Source organism: Camelus ferus, chromosome 8 (assembly GCF_009834535.1).
Source record: "Camelus ferus isolate YT-003-E chromosome 8, BCGSAC_Cfer_1.0, whole genome shotgun sequence".
NCBI lineage: Eukaryota > Metazoa > Chordata > Mammalia > Artiodactyla > Camelidae > Camelus > Camelus ferus.
This window is the reverse complement of record NC_045703.1, coordinates 42,669,095-42,684,984: the sequence shown is the minus strand read 5'-3', so window position 1 is coordinate 42,684,984 and position 15,890 is coordinate 42,669,095. Positions and strand designations below refer to the sequence as shown.

The 15,890-nt window shown below is 37.7% G+C and overlaps 1 long non-coding RNA gene across 1 annotated transcript in view; it reads left to right on the top strand.

Moving 5' to 3' along the window:
• LOC116665383 overlaps positions 1-15,890 on the top strand; it is a 249,246-nt gene that overhangs the window by 232,710 nt on the left and 646 nt on the right. The window lies entirely within an intron of this gene.

Sequence of the window (15,890 nt, the reverse complement as noted above, 5' to 3'; positions counted from 1 at the left end):
TAAGAAAAGTTCTTGGCTGTAAGCAGGACCATCAAATCTAGGCACAGATCTCCTTCCAAGAGGTTTTTTGACGAAAGGAAAGAAAAGTGCTTTTGATATGTGACCCTCATGTCCCACAAGCCTTCTCTGGAGAAGGGCAAATGGAAACAGAAAAAGTCAAGATCTACACATGAATTGCAAATCTTTGCCTTTTTAAAAGTCCTAAGCTGTAACATGGTAACGTGATATAGCAAATGATCGTTCAGGTATTATGGGGAATGAATATGCAATAAATCATATACTGTTCCTTCTGGCACTCCCAATGTCTTGATAATTAAGATATAAAGAAACACACACATGGCTGTGATCATTGGAAATGGTAATTCTTAATTTTTTTTTGAAAACTCATGAGTCATTATGTTGAATCGTCTCAGTGGGATAAGGCGCTTTTTACCACGACCTTCTTCAGATTACTTAATGGTTCCATCTCTTCAAAATATAACACCGCTTATTTTAGGAATTTTGTACTAGGCTTAATAATACAATACAAGGATTAACCAGATAAATTCTTTAGGATATTTAAAATCATTACAAATAAGATAAAATTCATTTGAGTTGCAAAATATTCTCTTTTAATTCTGATTGAACAGAGGCTATATATTAATTATGACTCATTTAATTTCATTTAACTAGCTTATTACATGCTTTAGTTATATTATAGTCCATTCAACTTGTTTTTGAATTTGATCCTTTAGTGTTTATTCAGTACAGGATTAGATATGATAGTGATGGAGACCTCAGGTAATTGGTCTAGCCATTGATGGTTAGCAGATACTCCTCTCCTCTGACCAAAGATTGGATCTTGGATGGGCAAGTCTGACTGTTTGGGCTAAGCTACAGGGAGAGAGGCTTGCTCAGATCTTCTTTGAAATGAAGCTAGATTCTCTCTTTTTTTCACTCCTTTCTTCTCTCACTCTCCCTCTCCCTTTTTCTTTCTCTCTCTTGCTAAATGTAACACATTTAAAAAACCTTCCCCAGTGACTGTGGGCAACCGTATTGTTATGTCAAGGAAGTAAAATTAACACTTCGTGAGTAAGTTATTGTTAAAAATAAAAGATATAAAAACAAATGATTAATACAATGCTATAAGAAATAAAAGAAGAAAAATATAAGCATGTTTGTTATTAATTATGTTAAAATTTATTCAGATGAAGACTTGAATTGTTTCCTTAAAAATGCATGTAATTTGAATAATAGATAAAAAAAGCTAAAGCAATCCCAGGAAAGTGGGGGGATGAAAATGGGATGCAGACTACAGGATAGGATGAGGATGGTGAGGAAAATGGCTTGGTTCCAGCTCTGTCTTTATGTTGAAGAGTTTAGATTGACAGGGAGAGAGTGCTTTCTGAATTCCTGACCTTATACTTAGTAAACATTAACTCAACTGCTGGTGTCCCTGCTATTGGCAGCTGATGGGGAGGGGAACGGGGAGTATGTCAGTGATGCTTCCATATCACGTCTTTGGAGAAACTATCCCTCTTTCAGAATGACAGAATTCTGGGAAGACTATAATCATTAAAACCTGCCAACGGCCATAGGAATGAGCATATCACTGAGGCTGGACCAATTATTGCTCTGAATTATTTTAGACACAGTCATAGTTCTACTGATGGCCTGTATCTCAATCAGAGAAAAGTCAATTATTTTTCAGGGACTGATACACAGACATAGGGGGAAAAACCACTCTTCCCAGAAAGGTAAAGGTCTGGTTCTGCCAGGGTCCATTTTGCTTACCATACGGAGAAAGTCAGCCTACAGAGTGAAGCCAGGCAAAGCTGGAGAGCAGGGAGACGGAGAAAGTGAAGCATCCCCAGTGCCCATTTGAACTCCTAGTTCTAACTGTGCCTGCAGGCAGTGAGTTCTACTTTGACTTCCTAGTTACACAAAGCAATATATTCCCTTTCAATTTAAGCCAATTTGGCCCGGAAGTCTGTCACAACCAACAGAATCTTAATTAGTACTACTATTAGCCACTGGGGAGAGGATTGAAATACTAACAGAAGCACAAACACTGATCATTGCTAGACAGCACTTTTATTTTTATTCATATATTATTAATATTCCACAAATAGGAATATAAGTTCAAGGGGGCTTGGTGGACATGAACTGGCTTAAAGTAATCGATTTCATGTCACTTGGAATGCCTTTGACAGAATGGAGTAAAAATTAAGGAATGGAACACTGGTGAAGCAGAAGCTCTCTATTTTGCTCTTCTAATAAGTGAATAAAGACATAGTAGCCTTTTTACATAATTGTCTTCAGTCTCACATTGTCACCTGAGAGATCATTTTTTAGTAAAGCTTTAGGTTTTAGGAAATGAAAATATGACCTTTTAAAAAATAAACGTATGTCAGAAACAAAGAAATTAGCCATGCAAGTTGTTCCATAAATCAAATTCTACCTTCTCACCTCTTGGCTCTGCATAGACACTATCAACACAGTAGATCATTCTAATGAGTCCACTGGGTGGGTGAAAAACATCCGCCAAATAGTCTGGCTATTTGACATCAAATAAACAAAATGGCTGCTGATGGGACAAAATTTTCCTTTGGAATAAGTAGATGTGTCATTCACCCAATAGCTAAATAAAGGATGGGACAATTTCCAGTGACAAGAGAATATAAAACTGCACATTGAAAAGTTAGATTTCTAAGGCAAAGGAGTTTTGACTCCAAGAGAACTTGGCTTCAAGGTATGTTGTGTATAATGTATATATGTTAGTGAGAACAAATTTCAAGCCCTGTACTTTTTACTGGTGTGCACACCTGTGCTAAATAGCTTAAGAAGCATTTAAATCCAAGCAGGAAAAAAAAACCTCCCCATTGCTAATGTACAATTAAAATACCCAGTCCCAGTGTTGTTGTAATCGCAATGCAATTTGATACCAAGTGTGGAAAGATCTACTTTGGGGGATGGGGGCTTGAGAGCTGTCAGGGGACTTGCTTCTTTGGCAGTGATTAACAGTTCAGTAATGAGGGTCTGTTGTGTGGGGGTGAGAATCCAAACACTGTGTCAAATGGTTAGCTGCTCTTTTAGTGACCCCAAAGTCCACAGCAGCCCTAGAGCTGAGAGAGAGGGAAAGACTAAGAGAATGAGAGAAGCTGGAAGAGCATGACAAAGGCTTTCCAAAATTCTTACCTTAACACCAAGACATGAGATTTTTCTCTGTTGTGGTCAGCCCACCAATCCCATTCTCTCTGCCACCAAAAAGAAACTCTGGTAGCATCATCTGATAGTAATAACAAAATAACCCGAACAAACAAGCAAACAAAAACAGAAGGAATTTAGGACTACCGGTTCAGGAGTTGAATCTAATAAGAAAATGTCTTTTTTTTTTTAGCTAAAAGTGCCACTTTAGAAAGAAATACCTTATTTCAAAGTGGCTTTCAAAATAGCTTAACAATAAATTCAACTATCATGGAAACTTTCTCATTCACCGGCCAGTTTCATGACTTAAAAGGTGCTCTTTTAACTCAGCTTTGTATAAAATAAATAAAGTGAAAAAGAAACTAACTCCTCAAGAGAATCTGAGGAGGGAAAAAAAAATGCTAACTTCAAGCTTCAGTGTCTCTATTGGCTCGAAGTCAACCTGTTGAGATGTCTTGGATATTGTGTCCATAATGTCTGGTTTTTTTGTTTGTTTGTTTGTTTTTTTCCTTAGCTACACACTTAGAGCTGTGTTGTTCAGAGAGAAACAGAAATCTGGGGCATAAATTCCTTACCTGTTGATTAGTGTGACCTGGGGAACTTACTTGACCTTGGTTTCCAGTAACAATATTATAGTGATATAGTTACTGCAAGGAATAAGTGAGATAACATAGTGTCTGATACATAAAAAGTCATAAATAGGTATCAGGACTATTTTTTTTTTCCCATTTTGGTCCTGTTCAACTTAGTATAGCTTTATGATTGCTATTAATTTGGTTTAGCTTGAGGTAAAGTGTATGCTTTTCAAAATATGTTATCTTTTAAGATGAAGTTGCACAGTTTATTTGCAACTGTACTTTGATGCATGTCAAATTGTAATTAAACAATACATACGAATTTCAGCCTCAGCAACAAAAAAAAAAGAAAAAAAGAATTTGAGGGCTAAGTACATCAGTCATCAGGGTTCTTTTGTTAAAACATCTGTCTGTAAACAAAGTTTAGTGTAAATTTTAACTGAACATAAAATGTTAATGAATAAAGTACAAGACTCGTGGATGTGTAAACCCTAGAAAATGTCCAAAGTGGATTTTGGCTAAAATCATCTGGACAGTTGCCTCGGAAATACAAAGCCAAAGCAAAGAGAAGCTGGGCCAACGGAAGTCTAAGTACATAAACATGAAACTACTGAACTCTGAGGAAATGAGCGAACGAGTTAAATACTGATCCAGGAGCGCTCTGATCGTTTTCATCAGGGGGACCCTTTACTCTAAGCAGGCATGTGGCTTTCATGTTGTTCAGAAAAGTCTAAAGCTGGTGGGGATGTTGATAATGAGGGAGGCTAGGCTTGTGTGGGGGCAGAGAAAATATGAGAAATTTCTGTACCTTCTCTTCTGTTCTGCTGTGGGCCTAAAACTGCTCTGAAAAATAAAGTCTTCATAGTAAAAAAAAAAAAAAGCCAAAGAAGGTAAAGACAGGCATGTGCATATTCAGACACTGGGTCCCCTCCCCCCTTATAAACTGTTCATTTATGAATTAAGTAAGCCTTATTACATTTTATGTAAGTTAGACATTTCCCTAAAGTGGAATAAATAAACTTCACCTTGAAAGGGAAGTTTACATTTATTTTTGTAGTGAATAGTTTTTATTTTTTTAATTTGCTCTCTGACCTGAGGTTTTAATATTGCGTCCACAGACCCATCTGCGTGGACACAGAATTTGGGATATCTATGTGATGGGGAAAAATGGCACTTTTGTTTTTACTATCCTCTAACTGAAGTTTAGTGTTTTCTTGGACTGTGAATGTGATGTATCACAGCTATCTTTATAGCATATTATGGTTGTTGCTGATACATTGAAATATCATTTGTGGTTGGTCATCATCACTTTGAAATTATGATAGTTATTAGATTGCCAATGGGGTCCACAGCAAAAATAAGGATAAGGACCCCTGCTGTAAACCCATATATTTATATCTGTCTCAATTCATGAAATATGTGTAAACTTGGTAGATGTAGAGGGTTAGTAAAAGAAGGGAGTTGCTCTGTCCCTTCCTTAACGTATTCTAACCTATTTACCAACTCACTCATATTGTCCTCTGTAGAGCAAACTATTTCAATAACAAAGACCAGGAGGCCAGGAACAACTTCTTCTTTTAATGCCCTAAAAGTGCCTTGAATGGTCTTGGAGCAGTTTGATTACAGAGTAATGGCAACAGTTTCCCAAAGAATATCTGCCAATTGAATCTGTTCCTTTAAAACCCTCCCTTCCCATACAGCATTCTCCAGCCTGCCCATCAAAATTTGGAAAAGAAGAATGTAAAAATATAGGTAATTATATCAAACCTCAATTGTCTTCATGATATATAAGATACATGAGAAATTTTGTCTTAGGCTAACTTTGTCAAGTGGGTGAGAGTGCGTAAATGAAATTATCCTAGTGAGAATACATACTGAACAAGCTGTTATCCCTAAAAATTAAAGAAACACTGCCACACTGAAAAAAACTGTGCCCCCAATTATTCGCCAACTACTGCTTTTAATGTGTCCTAACTTTCATCATAGAAATAGTGTATTTAGTGTTGAATTTTGTAGTGTCAATAAACATATTTTCAAATCCAACCACTAATTATGAGCTCAAATACCCAATAAATGCCCCATGCCTGTCACATTACAGGTAATTAAAGTAGTCTCAGAACTTTAGCGTTGGAAAGAAACACCCTTTGCAGGAGATGAATTCTTCGTAGTGCTTCCATTTTGGTCAGGAGGGCTATTTGCAGTGGAATGAGGAGAACTGAGAATCTCGGGACTGCATTTCCAAGTAAGTGGCAAATCACTGAACTCTCACCTGTAATGAGGAGATGGGGCCCATCAAGGTCAATTAAAACTCTGAAAGTATATTGTTTTTATGACCTCCAGTACAGAGGTACCCAAACGTCTTTGTTAGAAATCTCCACTCCCATGACGTAGTTTGTTTAAAAAATCAAAAGCAACTAAGGAATTTATTTTTCAGTCTTACATAGGATACTCAATCTTACTCAACGTTTTATGACCCTTTCCTTATATTTTGGGGCAAAATTTCTGGAAAGTTTTTCTCCATAAAAGGCTGACAGGCAGCGTGGTAAAACTAATGCTTTTGCTGGTTCTTCTCTGGAGACCAGTTTAGCCACACTTTTTTTTCCTATGAGGACCCTCGAGATTAGCTCTGGAAGCATTTTCATTTCCTCCATTAAATATGGAGAAGAAAAGGTGGTGGAAAACAGGGCTGGAATTTGTCTTTATGTTTCAACCCACTGAATAATATAACCTCATATAAACCTTTCAGCTATTTTTTTCTGAGTCAACTCTCCGGAAAATAGATATGTATTATCAGTTGGCTAGCTCTAGGAATAAAAGGCTAAAAATCAGGTCAACTGAGCGAATTTACCTCGTTGAATTACTGTGATGCAGCCTTTTAGGTAATGACTTGTCTGAGTTCCTAACCCCCAAAATATCAAGTAATACAAATTCTATAGCCATTGCTTTTTACTTCTGCTTAAGATATCATTGAGAATGTCACATTCATCAAGAAAACAAGCAAACAAAAAAGATTAGTTACAATGAAGACTGTTCATGACGAGCAACGTACTAGGCTGCACTTTCAAACACACACTTTTGTTACTTGGGGATTCGGACGTCTTGAAAAAAAATCAAGTATTGCCGTACAATTACAGTATCCTGAATTATCATGGCCTTAATAACCTCCTCCTGTTATAAATGATGTCGCAGCTCATTGATTCTTTAATTCACCAGAGCTTGTCCTGGACTCTAGGCACGGGGATACAAAGATGAACAAGACAGACAACATCTCTGCCCCCAAAGACTTTATATCTATTTTCTTTAAGCTCTGTGCTGCCTTCATGAAATAGTGACAGTGTATCACTCTTCTATAATATAAATGGTAGTAAAGTATAGGTTGTAATGATCAATATTATGAAAGACTTAGTTGAAAAATGCCTTTACAATTATTGTAAAAACTCTAAAGTTTGCCTGATTTCAATAGACTTGGAAATGTCATGATGTAGACTGTAAGAAATGAATAAAATTAGGATATCAAACAGTAAAAGGACCTCTGATTTTATTAGCTTAACACATCTCTTCTGCCCACTCAGTTTGGGCCAATTATGGAGCTAAATTTTGAAATCAGGTTAAGATACGGCTCTTTGCTTTAAGGTACACATGGTCTATAAACACAATTGTAGTGAGCGAAATTGAATTTCAACCTGAGAAAATAGGATAAGTAAAAGTTTCACAAAGATGTGTGCAAAACAATAAAATTACCTTCCTAGTCTTGTCTCCAGTAATTTCAAACATTTTGCCTAACAGAACAGAGGAGAGAGACGTTCCAACCTGGCCATGTAACAAGAAGCAGTGATGAGGAGAGGTATAAAAAGGCTGTCACAGATGTACCGGGGAAGCCCTCAGGTTTCCATACAGGACAACACATGCCTTAAATCCCCATGAGGCAAGGTGATATCATGGAAGCATAGTTTTTACAGCCAGACATACAGCTCACCCTCTATGAAGCATTTGAATTGGGGCAGAGTTGAGTACTTTGACACTTGAGGAAAGCGACAATAACAGTACATTCCTTTCCAGGTTGTTGTGAGGTGTAAGTGTTGGCATAGTTCAAGTGTCTGACACTGCATTGCCACACAGTTCATTACTCCCCTCCTAGTTCATCAGTAACAATAAACTTCCTTCTGTGGCACCAAACCAGGTTAGCAGTGGACAGATCTATAGCTCTTCTCATGCTCACGAAACTGCAGTGAATACTAGATCTTGGTGATATGATTTACCCGCCTCATACAGGTGTTGGGGGGGATCAATTAATTAATGCTTGTAGGCACCTTATGATCATAGGTCAAAGGCACTTGTGAAGGCAAAGTTCCCTGATTAGGCGCTACCACCTGCAGGCACCACTGCTTTCCCTCAGAAACACTGTGTGAGTCAAGGGATGCCTTTTCGGAAAGCAAATTTTCTCATGGTTTCCTTCTGCCACCACTGGAAGAAAAATGCGGTATTTCAATGAGAACGATTACCACATTGCTTGTTCTTGAGGGATTTCCAGAAGAAACACCACAAAAATGCTTCTCTTTGAGGGTGATCAGACTAAAATTCTTATAGATTGAGTAGATATCAACACAGCTCATACGGGTAGTAGTTTGGTTTTTGTTATTGTTGTTGCTCTAGAAAGGGGGCCATGTGGAAAGCCAAGGAATTCCTTTATTTGGTGGAGGACAGAGGGTGAACTGTCAGCTCACAAGAAAAGCAAATTCCTCTGAAAAATTCTGGAGAAAGGCAAAATAGAACTCCCATTTCCAAGGTGAAAAAAATCACTCAAAAGGTCAAATAAAGCAATGTCACTTAAATAATTAATTTGTGAGCATAAACCTCCCAAAAGTGATTTACTGACTTTTTGAATGCTGATGGGGCCAACAGATTTTATATCTCCCCCCTCAAAGTCCTCTTGTCACTAGAGAATGATACTCCACCTTGGTGATTTGACAAGAAAATAATTATTTTCCCTACTCTCCCTGTGAATTAAAAAATGCTTTATTAATTTGAGCCCAGGTAACAGGTAACTGTTGCATTAACCAGAATCATTTCGAGTAACACTATTCTAAAATAATAGAATCCATCTATTTGGTTGAGTATCTACTTTGTGTCCTCTACTGAGCTTGGCAGTGGGATCTGCCAATAGGTAGGGAAAGGGGAATTAAGTAGAAAGAGTTTCATGTGTAGACACCAAAATTCACACTCTAGCAACAGCCTTTAGCTATTATGAGGCTGGGTGAGTGGCTTAACTTTTCTTACCTTCAGCTTCATAGCGTAAAAGATGGAGAAAACATACAACCCCTTCCATTTGTTGCAAGGATTTAGTCTAAAGTGAATTTTATATAGAAACTGCCCTGAGGCTGATAGTAACAATGATGCTGCTGAGGACGAAATAATATGGTCATTTAGGAGCTTATGGTTTATGTGGGGCAACAAAACAAACCCCAAAACAGATTTTAAAAACTAGGGATGATATAAGTAACCTACTGTAAAATATTAAATTAATTCCATGGCTATGAGCACAGATTTAAAAATTTGTGATTAGTAATAATTACATTTTACAGAACCAAGTTTTCAACATGCTCACTTTTTGTACTTTTCCTTGATACTAACAGGTGATATCTATTAAATTTATTTTAAAATCTGGATATTTCTTTGGTATTAGTTGATTGGTTGGATTTCTGTTTTATTTTATTATCTTCATTACCATTTCAATGACCTCTTAATTACTGAATAATAATGTTAATGCATTAAATCATGCTCATTCTTCTCAAAAACAAGGTCTGAGATTCTAACTCCAGCTGCCAAATTCACCAAAACTAATTTTTGAGTATTCACTGAAGTAAGGGTCTGGGTTAAATTTTTCCTTTGAGGTTATCGATGAGAAGTGGTGCTTCAAGCAGGAAAGACCATGTTCATTCTCCCACATGCAAAGAACACGAAACATTTCGTGTCTTTCTGGTGCAGTTGGTGATGCCAAGTTACCGGACTTTGATCTGTTTTCTTTAAATGAGATGGTTCTGTGTGTGTGTGTGTGTGTTTTCATTTGAGTAATAGATTAGTTACTTGAAACACTTTCAGCATCTGTAGTCAATTAAAAAGGCAAAATACAGGTCAAAATGTTTGTACTCCTGTTACTAAAAGTTCCTCTTCAGAATCTGAAGCTCAACCTTTATTCTCTAACCCCAGCCTTGTTAGTGCTGCCACCTACAGGAAGATATGGTATCAAAACAAGAGGCATTCATGGAAAACCCTGTTACTAAATACACCTCCTTCTGTCCCTACACTACCCCCTTTAGCCATTAGTAACAAACCCAAAAACTCGGTGCCCACATATGCGTGCACATGTAATACAGTCCTTCCCCAGTTTTCACACCCAGGCATCCATGTCCTGATGGCATTTAGTGATTTAACTCTCCTAAAATTCAGTGTCCTAAATTTTAATTGTCCATGCTCTCGTTTAACCTAGCCCCTGATTTTTGAAAGCAAAAATTGATTGTCTTTTGTCTGTCATATGTCTGGATTGGATTTTTATGTCCACTTTCGCTGAGACTGAAATGTCAAGCCTGAGACTCAGAATTATATAAAATGGGGGAAAGGGTCAAGGGACGTGGTGAATAAAGCCCTGGCTTTTTGCTGGAGAGATGCAGATTGCAATCTGACCTACTGTTCTACACAAAATGAACCGTCTTGGTCCTGTCCCTAGGAGATAGTGATCAATGTCAGAAAAAACTTCTGTATATAATTCAACACAGTAGGCAGCCCTGTTAAGTTGAAAGCAAAGGCTGTATTTGCCAAGAGGATTAAATACTTCCCCCTTAGAGTGGGAAACTTCTCGCTAAGGGTTCAGTTCACCGGAAAGATTCACACTCAAGTTGTCTGTGCCTGCGACAGAGAAGCAGTAATGCCCATTTTCAAAGCCTGGTTCCAAATACCTATATTCATGTTATTTTGGCTTCATGCAGTTGATTTGGCCATACTTCTGATAATGAACTACTTCCCCCCAAACCCTTATACCAATATCACTATGAAGAACATTTAATCTCCCCAAGAGACGGACCAGGGTGATAAATATGTCAACTCAGTTGCCTGTTCAGTTAAATTGGAGGTAGCTTCTCGGAGAGCTCCGCTGAGAAGTACAAGGTAAAGCAAGAGCTTAGCAGGGAACTGTGCCCTGATTAAAATGCTGGCTGCCGGAGGTGGGACCCATGGACGTGGTCCTGTGTGTGTTCTCTAGTTTGCTATCTCTGGACTAAGTGCTATGCAAAGAGTGTAGAAAGTCTAAACAATAATTCCCTCACTAGAGGAAAGTGTGCAGGAAATATAGAAATACTGAAAATGGTTATATAAACTTAAATGTATAACACATTTCCATCCTCTATAGACAAGAAGGCAACCATAATTGGCAGGGTGTTAAGTGAAAACAAAATTGTGGGTTTTCTCCATTTAGATGGTTCGGGGGAGTATGGAGCAAGGATACGGAGATCCATGTTCCTATTTAAGCCCTGTTAACAGATTTGTCCACACTCCAGCATGGCTCATGTCTTCACACTGGCAGATACTTGTAAAAGACCACAGCCTGAAACCTGTCTGCACTCTGCAAGATTTCCTATCTGAGTAGAAATTATTTGAGTCTTTGTGGACCTTTGGTTCTGATATCTTGTGGCTACTGATTTGACTTGCCTGTATCTGGGCCTCTGATATCTGTGCATCTACCAGTTCTGGACTCCTCACTGGGTTTCTAGTGCCCGCTTTGTCTTGACAATAGAGTCAAGTGGTCCAGATGGTGCCCAAGCTTGATTTCTATCTCAGAATCTTTATTCTAGCACTGCATGGCCCCAGTCTCCTGTACAATGTCAGTACAGCATGTGACAAATTAGGAAGAGAGACTCACTCCGGCAGAGGAAGGAGTTCAGGAAGGAGGTAGAGGCAAAAATAGGAAGAGATCTAGGGTAAATCAGATGAGTAAATTAACTTAGAGAACGTGGAGAGGATAAACTAGAAGTAAGATCTCAGGGGAAATGCTCTGTGTGGTCCCATAAAAAGTTTAAGCAGACAATTAAGGAAAGCTTTGGTCAGATCATTGTGGGAAATAAAGAGTATAAAAAAAATCATTTTCTCAAGGAACTTGGAAACTTGGTGCCTTAATGAACTGTCAAAAGAAATTCTGGGGGAAAATAGTGACATGGTGTCAGGGGACAGTGAGGGAAGGGAAAGGAAGGCGTGATCAGGGATTGAGGAGGGAAACGCAGTCACGTTTGGTGATGTGCCACGATAATTCCAGGCTGAAATTCCCCGGGGGTCTGGTGACCCTTAATACCACTCACTCCTGAGTCTCTAGATGATTGTTTTAGTGGCAATTAAACCAGGGATGTGTATGTGTGCGTGTGTGTGCCTGTGTGTGTGTGTTTTAATAAAGTAGGCTTATGTGAAATTGTTTCAGGGGAAAAACCATCCCTGGAGCAACGCGGATTTCATTCCCAGGCCCCTTCTTTTCTCTCCCTAAAAATAAAATAAAATAAAGGACCCTGACTGTAAGATCCAGTTTGAGAATGTCTGGTTTAAGCCCTGCTGTTAGGACCTCACACTTTTAGAAATTAATTGGGGCAATCAACATGCCAGGAAGCAGCAGAACAAAGATTGGATGGCTTTGGTAAAATCCCAGTTAGGGATAAATCCACTGTTTCTTGCTTAATACATATACGCATAGCAGTACCAGAATCTTACCCATTTCTCTAAGCATAAATTTCTGAAGAGTCAGAAAAAAATTAGATATTCTCCTAAAATATACAGCGTAGGTGCGTGTTAATGGATGAAGCACCCAGTAAACAAGAGATACTCTTTGAAATAGTTCTAAAAAGGTCAATTTATTTCTACTTTAAAGAACTAAATAGAAGTCAGACTAGAAAGTCATCTAGCAGTTTGAATATTTCATAAATAAAGGGTGTATTATAGACAGTTTTTCCATTAAATCAAGTCTCAAGAAATAGTGTATTTGTATTTGTATAGTGTTATTGTATTTCATTTTTTATTTGAAACTTCACATTAAATGATACGGAAAAAGTTATGGACAAGATTATCTCCTAATAACTCACAAATCTCAACAGACTTGGTATCTTCAACCAGCAGAACAGAGTACAAAAAAAATTACACTAATTACAGAAAAAAAAATCTTCAAAATTGTTTACACATATTTTCGACTAATCTAAAACTTCCTAGAATGAGATACAGAAAAAATGCTTGGAATAAAATCTGGGGCCATTCACAGTTTGACTGAGAAGAGAGTCTCAAAATTAGTGTATTATCGTTCATCAAATTCTGGGGTCCCCACTTCAAATACAGAGCAACATCCCAATGGCTGGAAATCACCACAAGGGTTCACAGAGTCTCGAAGACTCACTCAGTGTTTGTCCCGCATCATATCCATGGAAGGCAGAATGTAAATACCTTAAAATTTTCTTCTCTAAAGAAGAAGTGGAATATAAATGATTAGGAACTCATTGCTTGCCAAGAGGGAAAAAAGAGGGCAGAGAGGAAGGAAAAAGTCCCAGATGTGCTCTTTCAGAGGAAGGAGAAGGACCTCATAGATTTAATCTCAGGAAAGCATAGTAGCACTGTTTTTACAGATCGTGCAGTTTACAAATGTCACCAAATGGAATAAGCTAGACACGTGGTATCCTGGAGGTTGCATGAAGGTAAAATATTTACAAAAACCAAAGAGATTACTGTGCTGAATAAGGTAGTATTTATGGTAGACAGTCAATCAGTGTTTTAATTGTGGTGGAATAAGAAGGGCTTGGGGGAGAAGAGAAGCCTCTAAATCAGGGTAAAGTTCCTACTTTTTGGCTAAGGTCAAAGTAGAGTAAAGCAAAATAAATTCCAAGATTTCAAAATCAAAATTCTCCTCCCTTTGTTACTTCAAAAAAGAGAATGTGTTTGGAACTGTCTTTTGACCAATGGAAACTGGTAACATTGTTAGTTTGAATGGGAATAGGTTAGCTTCCTTTTACACTCGTGGTGACCTATAATGTGAGGATCATCAGATATTTAGGTCATTGCTATGCTCAGAGAAGTCTAGATTGGCATTGAGTGTAGTTAATTACTTGAGTAATTGTTCTAAACTTGTGCTGTTTTCTGTTGATTGCCTGGCAATCACAGGAAAGGACTCTGTGATCCCCAGAGGACACCGGGAGCAAAATGTACAAGGGGCCATGACGTTACTCTGTGTCGCCCACTAGCACAGGCATTTAGTTCTTTCCAAGGTCCCCTTGTTTCTGGCATTTTGTTTCTGTGATTCTGACCACCTCCTTAATAATAATGTTCATGCCCCATATTTTACCACCAGCTTTTTGACTTTTGCCATCTACTTATCTCTCCATCTACTGGTTTCTATAAGTCCTGCTTTTCTGTGTTGACTTTCCATTTACTCAGTTTTTGCCTTGGTTTTGTCATTTCTACCTTCTGGGTAAGTGACCTCAATGTCTTCAGTTGAGGAATTATCCTAAGCTTTCATGATAGTTGGGACCATGAAACGATCTATGGAACCCAAACTGCTAGAGGAATTGTCCCTTCAATTTCATACCTCTATATGTCAGAAGTAGACACTGAAATCACTAAATTGACTAGTAGTTTTAACAAATTTCCCCTTTAAAGCATTTATGTAAGTTTTTTTTTCCTGCTCTAGAAATGAACACTTTCCTAACTTACACATATTGCAGAACAGACAGGAATCATCTTAGCACATTTAGCTTATCTACTCATTATTGGTCCTCATCATAAAGGGGGCCCACATTCAAAAATAACAACAATCACAAGAGACATTATTGGTCATAGAGCACAGGAGAAAATTGGTGATAAGTTTACTGGTTAGATTTCTAGTGACTACTCAAATTACTATGGAAACTTGCAAAAAGAATTTTAATACTGCCTCAAAATAGTTGATTGCTTAATCTAAAAAAGTTATCTAAAAAGAGAAGTGTATATAAATCTTTCTGTGTATTGATGGTAAAAATCAAGATGAAAAGTTATAGTGTATATAATTATTATATCATTAATGTATACATTTAGCCTCTCATGCAGTTTTGAATAAATCTGTCATGAAATTACTCCAGGGAGAAATTGTATTATGCATGGTAGATGAGACAGTTGTTAAAAAAAGTCTTTCTCATCTGTTATTTGTCAATGCGTTGTTGAAATATGCTTTGGTAATGAAGCCAGTGGAGTCTGCGTTTTACATGACTAGCTTCTGCCTCCTTCCAGTGAGTAATTAATCCCTCAACTCCACTTCTCACTTGAGTTTCAGAGGGCTCTGCCACCATAAAGCAGCTTCCTTTTGAAAACAGTAAATGATAAAAGATGCTCCTTCATATCAGCTAGTAAAATAAATATTAGAGCAAATATATTCCAGTCTACTTGGCATTTCTAATTTTTTAAGCTGTATTATTAGCTTTCACCCTGGCACCTATATCAGACATTTCGGGACACATTTCAACATATCTCATTTTATTTCTACCTCCAATAATAGGTATTACCAAAATCAAAAATTAAGATGCACTGAAATGACTTCCAGTGGATTTTCAGAGAAGTCACAACTCATTAACACAATCTAAAAGCCTTTATAATTTGCCTCATCAAATTTGTCCAGCATCATCATGGGCTTTTCAGTCCTCCCTCTGTTCACAGCGGCTTCTTATGTCTTTCTTCTCTTCCTAGGATGCTGAGCTCGTTTTTACCTCAAGGCCATTGTCCGTGTTGTTCCCGTGGATTGCTCTTCTTTGTCCTGCACTGCACCCCTCCCATTCTCGATCACTTCCTACTCCATCTAAGTCAGGCTCCTCTGATATATCAGCTCTTCCCTTTGGATAGTGTAAGCATCTTAATTTAAAATGATCTGAATAATATCTACCTCCTCTCTTATAATGCAGGCTCCGTAAGGGCAGGGACCATGTTGGCCCCGTACAATCTTCTATATTCAGTCTCGTAAGCAGTAAGAACTCACCAGATACTTGTCCAATATAAAAGTGACCAAATAAAGAAAAAATGAATAGGAAAAAGGAAATTCATCATCTTTCTGTTAATAGAAATATTGCCTTCTCTCTGCCAAATATTGGT